Consider the following 14,706-nt stretch of genomic DNA (forward strand, 5'->3'; position numbering starts at 1 on the left):
TCACACCTCCTGACACATCACACCCATCCCTTTCCTATACCACCCTTACTCCCCCTCTCTGGTCTCATGTTAAAGCCCCTTCCAAACTCCATTTTGAATTTCTTCAGCCAGTTACCAATAATGGCAGGACTTATGTGGATCCACCACCATGTACTAAATCTGAAGGCACTCTGGAATGAAAAAGCTGCCTTATTGGCTTCTTTCTCTAGAAGAATCTTCATTTTAAATCGGTCAGTACCATTGCTAAAAATCTATGGACTTCTAAAGGCCTAGTGGACACAGTTGGAATTGCATCAGGCTTTCTAATTTTCAATTTTAGAAATGAAACTGATTGCAGGCATGTGTTAATGTGTTAGATGAGGGTCCATGGACTAACAAAGGCCTAAGCAGTATTGTTAGTGCCATTGACACACCACTCTCTGCTGATCAAAATGACCGAGACCAAAAAAAAAATAACGTATGACCGAGACCAGAAAAAGACTTTCCTATGCTAGGATTTGCATCGAGGTAAAAGCATCTCAGGAGCTGAGTGATTCTGTCTTATTGAAAGTGAGGAAGGATAAGTTCATCAATATTGATGTTACATACCAATGGAAACCACAGTTTTGCACGATATTCAATTGTTTTAATCATCCAGATTCAAAATGCAATAAATCTACCAAATGTTGGGTGCCAATTCAACAACCAAATAAGGGACAACCTCTGAGGCAGTGGACTCGGGTAAAAAAGACGTCCCCTGTTCTTGATATTGTTAAGGGCACACTAGCTAACCTTGAGAATCCATCCTCCCACCATAAGCCCACATCTGTTTCTAATGGTATGGACCTACCCCTGCTTAACAATACTTCTTTCCAACAGAAGGACACATCTGTTGTACCATGACCTGTGAGTGGAACCCTCTTCAGCCTATTCCACCACTCCCAGTTCCTCAAACCTCACCATCTAACCCTGGATCCCATTCCAGTGCCAAAAGACGTGCCAGTGGGGCAATGATTACATCCAATGATTATCCTCCACCACGGGTCCATGTTATTTCTAACAAGTGTTCATCCTCTAAATCTTCATCATCCCAGTCCTCTAACAGATTCAGTGTCCTGTTTTGCCATGCATCTAAGGAGGGCCAAATCACCATTAAAACTTCAAATGGAAAAGCTCCTTTGACATACTTCACTGTTTCTGAGAATGACTGTACTGCACTTGATGGTCAGTCAAGAATCACTCCTAAGGAGAGAAAGTAATTGAGAAATAATGCTAGAAGAGTTGCTAAGGCAGCTCAGTCTGCATCCAAAAAGGCTTATAATAGGTTCTTTGAGGACCTACAAACCCCAACAAAGTAACAATTTTTGCTGCTTGAAATGTGAGGGGTGAACAATCCCTCAAGACAAAGAGAAATTAAAAACTTCTTGATGGAAAATCATCTTAATTGTGTTGGACTCCTTGAAACTAAGATTGGAACCTAGGAGGCACGGACACGCCTAAAAAGGCAAAGAATCCGTGTTGGACACGGATACGCGTCGGACACGCCAAAAAACATGTTTGGATATTTTTTATTTTTTTGAATATTCGGACACGGCATGGACACGCGTCGGACACACCATATATATTTGGACACGGTAGGGACACGCCATCATTTTTTTTTTATATAAGCAAGGCACTTGGGGATTTTAAGAAAGTTTTAGAAAGAAAGTTAGTTTGAAGTGTGTTGTACAACAGTATTGTATGAGTTATCGCCTACCCCTCATAGCCATATATAGAATTACCATGTATAGGGTTTACTTGTTCTCCACTTACCTACTCCCGTAGCCTCTCCTATATAAACACCATTGTATTATTGTATTACTCACTCAATAATATATAGGATTTCATATATTCTCTCTCTCTCTCTCTCTCTCTCTCTCTCAACATGGAATCAGAGCAGAAATTGATCCCTCTTTAAATTTTTTTTTTTCTTTAGTCTTATTCAGACTCTCCGATCTTGATTCCATCTCGGCTTTCTCTCAGCAATCTCTTCTCGGTGATCTCAGTTCTCATCTCGGCAATCTCTCTCAGATCCCTCCTCGGCTCTCTCCTCTATAATTTCTCTCGGGTTTATCTCGGCTAGATCTTTGTATTATTGTATTACTCACTCAATAATATATACGATTTCATATATTCTCTCTCTCTCTCTCTCTTTCTCTCTCAACATGGTATTAGAGCAGAAATCGATCCCTCTTTAAATTTTTTTTTTTCTTTAGTCTAATTTAGACTCTCCGATCTTGATTCCATCTCGGCTTTCTCTCAGCAATCTCTTCTCGGTGATCTCAGTTCTCGTCTCGGTAATCTCTCTCGGATCCCTCCTCGGCTCTCTCCTCTATAATTTCTCTCGGGTCTATCTTGGCTAGATCTTGGTTCTCTTATCTCGGCTCCCGCTCGCTACTATATCTCATTTGTTCAGCAGCTCTTGTGATGGATACCAAAGAATCCTATCTTATTGGGTCAATTACTAGCACCAAACCGAAAGGCTCAAACTACCTTCAATGGTCTCGAGCCGTAGAGGTGTTCTTACGGGCTCGAGGAAAACTGTCATATGTTAAATCAACCAAACCCACCAGTGATGAAAAGATTATTGAGGCTTGGGAGAAAGAAGATGTTATATTATGACTTGGTTATGGAACAGCTTGGAGCCTGAGATCTTCAACAACGTGTCATTCTTAAAATCTGCCAAAGATATTTGGGAAAATCTCAGGAACATGTATTCTTCAGAGAAAAATATTTCTCGTATTTATCTGTTGTATAAGGATATTTTTAATCACTAGCAGGGAGATCGTTCTGTTGAAGATTATTACTCAAAACTGAAGGGCGTGTGGGAAGAATTGAATGTCTACTAACCATTGACTACAAACATAGAACAACAAAAAGGGCACAGGGAGGAGTTTCGGGTGGTAAAATTTTTATTGGACTTAAACCCGAACTCGCGTCGATCAGTTTGCAGATTTTGTCTGGCAAGGAGATACCCATGGCAAGTGAGACTTTAACTAAGTTCAAAGAGCATCTATTCATGCCCTTGTGATTGAGAAGGACAACCACTCTGCTCTTGTTGTTCCTACTGAGCAACATGATACTTTCCGCGGAGGGCGAGAGGGCAGAGGTCCTTCCAACGCAGGCCGTGGTACTCGTGGCGGCTGAGGGGGTTGCGACAGCAAGAATTATACTCATTGTGGCCAAAACAATCACTCTGTTGACTTTTGCTGGGCTCTTCATGGCAAGCCAGCTTGGGTTAATCAAGCTTCCCTTTCGGAGGAGACTACTCCCACTCCTGTGAATGAACAAGTCATTCTCTCCAAAGCCGACTATGATTCTCTGGTAAAGCATGAGCGTGCAAATTAGCCCTCCTGCATCGCTACCATTGTTACTTCAAGTAATACGTGGCTCCATGCTTCATCTTCTACACCTTGGATCATTGATTCAGGGGCATCCGATCACATGACAGGTAACCCATCTCTTCTTTCTGATTTTTCTTTTCTCACCATCGGTTGTTACTATAGTGAATGGAAAATTATATACAAGTGGAAAATTACAAATATGGAAAGAGAATAAAAATCAAATCCCTAAACAAAAGCCTAAACATAAGCCTATAATGAAGACCCAATGATTTCATTCAATGGACACCATCACCCACAAAGATATACAAACTCAAGCATACCCTCAAAGCCATTTCACAACCTCTACCCTCCAAGCACCGGCACAAACTGGTGTGGTTCAGCAATTATATACAAGGCTTTGTTGTGGGTGTGTTGTAAAGTGTCCAAATACTTGTGTGCATTGTTGTGTATTATACTTGTCCATTAGTAAAATTTCTTGTTCTTTGTTCAAGTCACGATATTTTTGTTTATTTACTTATTATTTTATTTATTTTAAAGATAAAACAATTTTTATTAATTTTTGCAGTTGAATCTTTTGAGTAAAGAGAAAACAAGCTCCTCCCCCTCCTCCTCCTCTACCACCTATCCATCCTTCCGCTAACACCTAGCCTCCTCTCGATCTATTCACCATGCACCCCTGCCTTGTTCTTCTACTATTCCCCCACCACCTGCTCCTCAACTCCCTCCTGCTGTTTCAAGCCAGAATCCTGTGATACCATAATTTCCATTGTATTTTGTTGTTACAAAGAATTGATTTTACACCTCAATTAATTCCATTGGAGTAGTTGGTATAGGTTAGTTGCATGTCAAATTGAATACTTTCCTTAAGTTCCTAACACCAAATTAAAGGTGTGGGTGGCTTCAATTTTATCTAGGGCTTGGATTAGTGACCCATCCCCATGGTACTACCAAATCTTATCAAGAAGAAAGTTGCCATGTTGGTAAATCAAAAAGTTAAAAGGGGTTCTACCAAGAAAGAATTGAGAAATGGAATATCCCGTACATGGGGTTTAGTAGATAAAAGGGTAAATTCAAATGGAGTAATCGATTTCACCAAAGTGCTGAAATATCTGAATTTAAATAATATGTATGATTTATTAGTGATATCATGTATTCAGAATTTGTAAATCACTCGAAAGTTCAAAATAACTAGAATGCCCAATAGGCATTGTACATAAACAAAACTGGAATCATTTTAAGAGATAAATAGGTGCACTAGGAAGGTTAATTAAGAAGAATACATCAAAAAAAAAAATAAAAAAAAAATAAGGGAATAGTAAATGAAAAAAAAAGACTCTATTCCTAACATACGAATGATTGATTTCAAGTTGAAATATACGAATGCTATGTCTCTTACTTTTCTATGTCTTACTTAATAGTGCCATTTGAGTATGATAAGTGAAGAATTGATAGATGTTGTTATCTAATATATACATAAACTTAGCTGATTTCAAACTGTGTCAGTTGTACTTACCTGGAGTTGGGGCTATGGTGATGATTATCATTTATCAAGAAATATGCCCTCCTATGGCTATATATCATGTGCTATTTCAGTTCTTTCCATGTGTGTGTTATACATATATTTTCTTTTCTCTGTATCCACGGTAGTGTGTGATTGTGTTTATCGTTTTTCTTTGTCTGGGTTCTTCGCCTGAGGGCGTGATGGAGCAAGGTGTCCTTGATCAGTGCAGGGGCTTGACGTTAACTACGACTGAGTATTCAGGAAAAAAACTACGGCTGAGAAGGAACCCATTCAGCTATCCGAAGAAGACACTGCTCAAGGGGTTCAGGTTTGTAATGGTAGTCTTTTTGCTAAAGTCTAGACATCTAAAACCATTACTCTTGTAGGGGTAAAATTTACTTTTGGTAAATTATTTAACAAGTTGTGGCCAAAAGACAAACATTAGAATATCCTTCCACAGCGACTTCAAGTGTTTAAAGTGGCGACGAACTTATTCCAATTAATTATTCCGGATGCTCTTGTTCGTCACAATGTTCTTCATGGCTGCCCGTGGTTGTTTAATGGGCACATGGTGGTGATTAAGGCGTGGGAGGAGGGGCTGTTGATTTCTGAAGCTCCGTTCCAGGTGTCCCCATTCTGGGTCCAGATTTTGGATGTTAAGGCGAATCTCTTTTCAGAGAAGGTGGGACAACGGATTGCAGCCTCTTTTGGGAGGTGCTTAAAGGTGGAGTTATGCGATAAGAGTATGGTTGATGGTAAAAAAAAGGTTGTTGCGGATAGTCATGTCTTGCAACCTAAAGTGGAGTTGGACATTTTGCAGCCCCTTTGCCATCATGTTGTGTTAACAGTCCTACTAGGGTTGAATCGAGGACTCAAGTAAGGTATAAAAAGTTGCCCCCTTTTTGTTATACATGTGGTATTATTGGACATGACTGGAAAGTATGCACAATAGAGAGGGTTTCTTCTCTGATGGATTTAAAAGAGTATGGAGGATGGTTAGGGGTTGAAGGCTTTATTGGGAAGTATCTTTGGCACCCAGAGAAAGACATGGGTGATTCTTAGGGTGACAACTTAAGTAAAAAGTGGTTGTATGTTGACGACACTGATTCGGATGGGGCTGAGGACCTGGGTAATCCTAATACTTCCTCTATGTCACGTCAACTTCAATGATGGCCTATTGACTCTCGTGGGATATTTGGGAGTCCTTCATGGGAACCACTGCACCAGGGTTTCATCAGGTGCTTCCTTTACTACCTGCAGTGGTTGCTTTATTGAGTGTTGGTGACCTGACTCGGGGTGCTAGTGGGGATGGTCATGGGGAGGGATCCACGGGGGCTATTGATATACAAACTTTGACTGTTGTGGAAACTCAAGGAAAAAGGGTGGTTGAGGACTTTAATCCTGTTAGGGAAAAATTTCCTGTGCTCGAAGGGGGAGTGCTTCCGGGTTCTTCTCAGAGCCATGTGGCTTCAATGCAGTATGATGAGGCTGTGAATTGTGCTCAGGTTACGTCTCCCATTAAAGGCAGGATATTGCCATTGGAATGCTGGGATCAAATGTCGAAGGATTGGAAGAAGGGGAAGGCGAAGTCAAGTAAGGGTAAAGGGAATAGATTTGATTCCTCTGCCACATCTAATAGTCAAGGATCTTCTCCGGTTAGTAAGAGCTGTAAACGTCATCAATCTATCTCCAGTGGTTCTCATACACATAGACTTGAGGGGGATAAGATACTTAAAGGTGTGGGGGCAAGTGCAGTGAGTAAGATGGCAGATCTGAGTCCGCCAAGTGGATTAGTGGGTACGAAATCAGCTTTGTCTGGAAGGACAGGGGCGCAAGTGACGGAATCCTTTACCTCGGACTCGTCTCAATCTTTTGCTACTAAAATTGCAATGTTCGTTGGCGCTGGACAATCCAGTGCTACAGAAACCGTTAAAGCTTCAGTTATCATGACGGTGGTCATGTCTTAACTTAGGTGCTATTTGATAAAACTGAAAATTATGCACTAAAAATCTCAAGTATTGAATTTTAAGCACTGAAATTTTAAGTGCTGAATATATTAATTTGAAAACCCATTTGATAATGTTTTAATTTTAAGTACTGAATTCATTAAGATTGTTTGTTATATACAAAAGCTAAAGTTTGAAAGTTGTACAGATTACATTTTTGCCCTCAATATATGGTACTCATAACAATTTTATATTTATAATATAAAAATATTAATAAAATAACCACATTAATTCACTCAATGAAATATATCAATTTAACAATAAATAATAATGTCAAATAATCACAAAAAAAATAAAATTCTTATCTAGAAATAGAATTATATTATATAAATAATAGATGAAAATTTAAAATAAATGGATTTTGGATTACATAATATTTATGTAGGATATTGAAAAAGGTGTTACAAAGATTAAAAAAAGTAAAATTTAAAATATATGGGTTTTGGATTACATAACATTTGTTAAATTGTTAGGTAGGATATCGAAAAAGGTGTTACAAAGATTAAAGAAAGTAAAATTTAAATATATTGATTTCTAATTACATAATATTAATGTATGGTATTGAAAAGGGTGTTACGAAAAAAGTACGTGAAAAAGAATTCTTATCCAGGAATGAATTCTATTATATATGGGCTTTGAATAATATAATATTTATGTATGGTATCGAAAAGGATGTTAAAAATATTAAAGAAAGTAGGTGAAAAATAATTCTAATCTAGAAATAGAATTCTATTATATAAATACTGGTGTTAAATCAATTTGAATAGGTAACCAAAGAGACGTGTTTATAATATAATACGTAGAATTATTATTTTGGGAATTTGGTAAAATTATATATTTTTTAAAGAATTTGTTCTATAATGTAAAAGTAAAAAAAAAAAAAAAAAAAAGTAACAAGCAACCAAATATATATGGAAGAGTTTTTCAACGAGATAACTCACTCTATTTCCAGATGCAGATAGAAATCGCAAAGAGAATTTTAAAGAAATTGCAAAGAGAAGTCTAGATGAGAGAGCGTGATTATTTGAGGGTAGAGTAGTCATTAAAAAAATAGTTTTAAAACTTAATCACTTACCGTCTTCTGCTATAAGCGATAAGCGATAAGCGATAAGCGATAAGCAAACCTCTCGCTAAAAATTTTGGCCTCTTTTAAGCGGTCTACCATATTAAGCGGTTTCCTAAAATTTTATCAAACGCACTTATTTTTAAAAATCACTTACCATCTTCTGCATTCAACGCTGAAGTAGGAAATCAAACGGGCCCTTAGTGTTAGGTTTCTACGGAGTGGTCTGCTTTTGGATGTTATGTGGTTCAATAAGGTTCGTGATGTTTACTTGCTTTTGCTATTGGATGATCTTGTAACGGAATGTTGGCTTTTTGTTTGCCAGGTTATAAATAAAAATAAATAAATAATGTTTTTGGAAAAAGCCAAAGGCAATTAAATCAATTAGTTGAAAAAAAGCCGGCTGTGATAGCGGAAAATGGAAAAAAAAAAAAAAAAAAAAAAAAAAAAAAAAAAAAAAAACAAAACAAAACAAAAAAAACAAAAATGGGTTGATGAGAACGTGGTTGAGGACAGCATTGACAAAGGAGGGTGGGCAGTGTACAAAGTCTCAAATTTTCACTTGGCATGACTTGTATATTTGATTGAATTAAGTATATTTTATATACTATTATAATGATTCCCCACTATATATATATATATTGCTTTATCTTGCCTTGTTACCCATTGCAGTGAATTGGTGGATAGATGTCATTCTCACATTAATAAATCATATTCATATATGTCATTCCCATACATAGTTGTTAAAGGCTCAAGGAGCACAAAAGCGCAAATGCCTCCTGGAGCCTGAGGCGCAAGGCGCAAGGTGAGGCGCACGCCCGACTGAACCAAGGCGCACGTTGAAAAAAAAAAAAAACAAAACCCACCCAATAAAGTATTATAGATGCAATAGTATATATAAAGATGCAAAAGTCAACTAAATAAATTACTTAAGTTAAATATTCAACATAAAGATGCCAAAACCTTGATATCCATGTTTGCTAGATGTAAGTCTACGAACCAATATTAAAATAATATGTATATATATTAGTTAATTTCATTACCCCTGTCCATATATATTCTTGTAAGTTTGTAACTCTGCTTTTCCTGTGGTTTTGTATTTGCACAGACCAGAAAAAACCAAATTTGGTAAGTGTAGACTGATGCACCTTCAACCTTGATCTTATATTGGTGACAAGGTTAATTTAATGATGCAATGAAGACCTGCAGTTGTGTGTGTGAGAGACTGTGCAATTGGGATTACAAGGAATGGGTGATGTGATGATCCAAGTGTGTTCAACTAAAGAAATTTCATGCACAAAGCAGAAACGCATTGATTGTTCTATATAAAGTATGAAGTAAAGAGATTCGGATTATTTTTTTTGGACAAATTTAGGTGAGTAAGCCAACTGCCAACACATCATTATCTCACTAATTATCATTATTCACTAATTATCGGCATATTAGAAAGATGAGGCAAAATAAATTGCGACACAATTAAGTTGAATCAACGAACTAGATTACTAGAATCCATTAAATAAACAAATTAAAAATATCAGCTACACTCATATATCATTGGGAATATATCCTATTAAATCCACAAAATTAGAAATAGGAAAGTTAAATTAGAGAGAGCCGAGAGAAGAAGAATAGAGGAAAAATAAAAAATAAAAAAATAAAAGAAGAGAAGAGACTAGAAAGAGCCAAGAGAGAAGAATAGAGAAAATAAATAAATAAATAAATAAAAACGAAGAGCCTAGACTCGGCTCAAAGAAAAGAAAAAAAAAAATGAGCCTAGACTCGGCTCAAAGAAGAAAAAAAAATAATAATAAAAAGAAGAGCCTAGACTCGGCACAAGGAAGAATAGAGAAAAAAAAATGAAAAGAAGAAGAGCCTAGACTCAGCTCAAAGCAAGATAAAATAAAAAATAAAAAATAAAAAAATAAAAAGAAGAGCAAGAGAGTGACTAGAGTCACTAGAGCCGAGAGAAGAAGAAAAACTGAAGAAAAGAAGAAGAAGAAAAGAGAAAAAAAAAAAAAAAAATTGCCGAGAACTGAGAAAAAGAAGAAGAAGAGAGGGAAGGAGAACTTACCAGGCTTCGGCGCAGATGCAGATCTGGCAGATCCAGTCTTCGGCGCTTCGCAGATCACTCGTACTTCTCTCTTCTCTGTCTCTTCAGTCTTGACTCTCTTCTTTCCACTTTCCTTTTGCTCTTTTATTCCTTTCTTTTCTTTTCTTTTCTTTTTCTTTTTTTTTTTTTTTTTTTTTATGCTTTTTAACTTGCAAGTTGTGTAGATTTTGTAATAAACAAATAAAAACAACAAATAAACAAATTAAAAACAGATACAAGTAACACAACCAAGATAATTAAAAAAAAAAACCCATTTTTCACACAGGCGCGCCTGCATCTCGCCTGTAGCCTTGTGCCTTTGTCTAAGAGGCGCGCGCCTATCCCAAATCACTCGCCTTAAGTCAATCAAGGCGTCAAGGTGGCGCGCGCCTTTGGCGCCTTTAACAACTGTGTTCCCATATTAATAAATCATAATGAATTTATTTCAACTGATATATATTTCAATTCAAAATGAAATATATGAATGCAATTTAAGTAAAAGTTATAATAAGAATTGAAAATTATGTAATAGTGGTCACTTACTCTTTCATGTCTCAAATAGATTAGAAACACATATCAATAAAAACTATATACAATGTCACTATATATAAATAACAAAAAAAAAATTATTGTAAATGATCTGTTTTTTTTGTTATCAGCTTCATGGGGGTAAGAACCTCTGACCAGAAATGCCAATATAAAGAGATTAAAAAACTGCCTAAAGTCAGTAATTCTGAAATAGGGATGGATTAAGAACCTTTTACCAAAAATGGTAATAATATGCCTATATATGTTGGGTATGTAAGTCATGTATCAACTTTAAAGAAGTGCTTATTTCTGACTTCTAATACAACTCTTCTATTTTGAAGCTCATCTCAAACGAAACCAAGAGAGAATTTTGTGTCCGTTGCTTTCACAGTGACCAAGAGAGAATTTAGTATTCTGAAGCTCATCTAAAAAAAAAAAGTGCAAAGAACTTGTTAAGATATGGACCATGTAAGTGTCATTCTCTCATCTAAATTAACTCTTTGATTTTTTAATATGATTATTGCTCTTTTCTTTCACATATTTGGACCAAATGTAGCAATATTTTGCTGTCAATCTTAACTTTTCAGTTTGTAATCTTAGACTTACCTTTGAAATTGCTGCTTCAACTACATATCTATGTGTGCTTAAATTCTTAAGTGAGTTTATAATGATGATCGTGTTTGTGATCAATCTTTGGGTTATATATGGGTTAAATATAGATTATATATAGAGATCTTATAGGCTTATAACCCAATTCTCTCTTGGTTTTTTAACATGATCATCATTATAAACTCACTTAAGAATTTAACTACACATAGATATGTAGTTGAAGCAGCAATTTCAAAGGTAAGTTTAAGATTACAGAGTGAAAAGTTAAGATTGACAGCAAAATATTGCTACATTTGGTCCAAATATGTGAAAGAAAAGAGCAATGATCGTGTTAAAAAATCAAAGAGTTAATTTAGATGAGAGAATGACACTTACATGGTCCATATCTTCACAAGTTCTCTGCACTTCTTTTTTTTTGAGATGAGCTTCAGAATACTAAATTCTCTCTTGGTCACTGTGAAAGCAACGGACACAAAATTCTCTCTTGGTTTCGTTTGAGATGAGCTTCAAAATAGAAGAGTTGTATTAGAAGTCAGAAATAAGCACTTCTTTAAAGTTGATACATGACTTACATACCCAACATATATAGGCATATTATTACCATTTTTGGTAAAAGGGTCTTAGTCCATCCCTATTTCAGAATTACTGTCTTTAGGCTGTTTTTTAATCTCTTTATATTTGGCATTTCTGGTAAGAGGTTCTTACCCCCATGAAGCTGATAACAAATACAATTTTTTTTTTGTTATTTATATATAGTGATATTGTATATAGTTATTGATATGTGTTTCTAATCTATTTGAGACATGAAAGAGTAAGTCCTCACTATTATTATAAATAGATTATTGAGCACTATTACATAATTTTCAATTCTTATTATAACATTTACTTAAATTGCATTCATATATTTCATTTTGAATTGAAATATACATCAGTTAAAATAAATCATTCATTGTGATTTATTAATATGGGAATGACATATATGAATATGATTTATTAATGTGAGAATGACATCTATCCACCAATTCACTGCAATGGGTAACAAGGCAAGATAAAGCAATATATATATATAGTGGGGAATCATTATAATAGTATAAAAAATATACTTAATTCAGTCAAATATACAAGTCATGCCAAGTGAAAATTTGAGAATTTGTACACTGCCCACCCTCCTTTGTCAATGATGTCCTCAACCACGTTCTCATCAGCCCATTTTTTTTTTTTTTTTTTTTTTTTTTTTTTTTTTTTTTTTTTTTTTTTTCAGTTATCACAACCCGAAGAGCCGGCCACTAGCTATTAGCTTACTTTTTTTCAACTAGTTGATTTAATTGCCTTTGGCTTTTTCCAAAAACCTTTTTTTTTTTTTTTTTTTAACTTGGCAAACAAAAAGCCAACATTCCATTACAAGATCATCCAACAGCAAAAGCAAGTAAACATCACGAACCTTATAGAACCACATAACATCCAAAAGCAGACCACTCCATAAAAACCTAACACTAAGTTAAGACATGACCACCGGCATGATAACCGAAGCTTAAACGGTTTCTGTAGCATTGGAGTGTCCAGTGCCAACCAACATTGCAATTTTAGTAGCAAAGAAAAGAAAATATATGTATAACACACATGGAAAGAACTGAAATAGCACATGATATATAGCCATAGGAGGGCATAGTTCCCAATAAATGATAATCACCACCATAGCCCCAACTCCAGTTAAGTACAACTGACACAGTTTGAAATCAGCTAAGTTTATGTATATATTAGATAACAGCATCTATCAATTCTTCACTTATCATGCTCAAATGGCACTATTAAGTAAGACATAGAAAAGTAAGAGACATAGCATTCGTATATTTCAACTTGAAATCAATCATTTGTATGTTAGGAATGGAGCTTTTTTTTTCATTTACTATTCCCTTTTTTTTTTGATGTATTCATCTTAATTAACCTTCCTAGTGCACCTATTTATCTCTTCAAATGATTCCAATTTTGTTTATATACAATGCCTATTGGGCATTCTAGTTATTTTGAACTTTCGAGTGATTTACAAATTCTGAATACATGATATCACTAATAAATCATACATATTATTTAAATTCAGATATTTCAGCACTTGGTGAAGTCGATTACTCCATTTGAATTTACCCTTTTATCTACTAAACCCATGTACGGGATATTCTATTTCTCAATTCTTTCTTGGTATAACCCCTTTTAACTTTTTGATTTACCAACATGGCAACTTTCTTCTTGATAAGATTTGGTAGTACCATGGGGATGGGTCACTAATCCAAGCCCTAGATAAAATTGAAGCCGCCCACACCTTTAATTTGGTGTTAGGAACTTATGGAAAGTATTCAATTTGACACGCAACTAACCTTACCAACTACTCCAATGGAATTAATTGAGGTGTAAAATCAATTCTTTGTAACAACAAAGTACAATGGAAATTATGGAATAATCAAAAAGTTGTCATTTATGGAAATTATGGAATACATCAAAAGTTGCCATTTATGGAAATTATTTTTCAATCATACTTGGGTGCTATTTGGGTCATTTCACAACAACTAACCTTATCAACTACTCCAATGGAATCAATTTCACTGAAAGGATTTTTGTTTGTAGCAACAGAAAGAGAAAAGTTTCAGAGACGTGTTTCTCTGAATGGTATGCAGGAGTGAATAATAGAGATTCCAATGTTGGTTTTAGGCTTCCAAAAAAAATTTCATTCCACTCTATCCCCTATCCCATACTCATGTCCAATTTTTATTTTTCAAAAAATGCAAAAGCTCCTGAATTAAGGATGTTGTAAGTGATTTGTGTACCAGACACTCTATGTTTCACTGCTGACATGGGTTTAAGTTTATTTATCATCACTTGAGTTGAGAAATAATTTTATAATATGCCACTGCAACCGACAATTCACCACGGCCACAGGTATTTCCTCATAATTTCTCCGGAAGGAACCTCCTGACCCAGGGTTCGTTCCATTTTATAATATGGAACCAACGCAACAATCGAGCTTTCAAGGATCAAAGAAGTTCACAAAAAAGGGTTTTAAACCGTACCTTGGATTTGGTGAAGGATCGTTCTTGATTGGGATCTGCCGCAGTCCGTCATTAGGCCACCGCCGGAGCCGGATTGATTTTGAAAGGCACTGCCTCTGCGTATGGAACCCCCGGATGTTCATGTTGACTGAGACACCATTAGTCTAGGGGAATTTCCGGGAAAAAAAAAACAGAAAAAGAAAAGGTTACGGGAGGATTTCTTTAGCCTATATTTGTCTTAGGGCAACTGTTAGATTGGGTTGGGTTTTAGGCTTGGCTTATGAGCTTGGCCGATCTGGTTGTTTTGGGCTCTGTGTGTAGCCTTGTTTTTGTTCGGGCCTTGGCCTTGTAAAAAAAAACCTCCTGACCCAGGGCCAATCATATTAGGTGGAGAAACAATCCACTATCCGCAACCCGCAATACCCGGGGCAGCAGATAGCGAATCTTCCACAAGTGACAAACCGGCCACCAATTGCTAATCAACCGGCCCAATCAATTCTTAAGATG

The 14,706-nt window shown here is 35.9% G+C and overlaps 1 pseudogene; it reads right to left on the reverse strand.

Annotated features, from left to right (window-relative positions):
• LOC132295544 (protein NRT1/ PTR FAMILY 3.1-like) overlaps positions 1-14,471 on the reverse strand; it is a 38,958-nt pseudogene extending 24,487 nt beyond the window's left edge.
• Positions 14,472-14,706: the final 235 nt, after the last annotated feature.

This window comes from Cornus florida, unplaced genomic scaffold, assembly GCF_030987335.1.
Source record: "Cornus florida cultivar Cherokee Brave unplaced genomic scaffold, ASM3098733v1 CherokeeBrave_3.0.0_Hap2_Chr02, whole genome shotgun sequence".
Taxonomy (NCBI): domain Eukaryota; kingdom Viridiplantae; phylum Streptophyta; class Magnoliopsida; order Cornales; family Cornaceae; genus Cornus; species Cornus florida.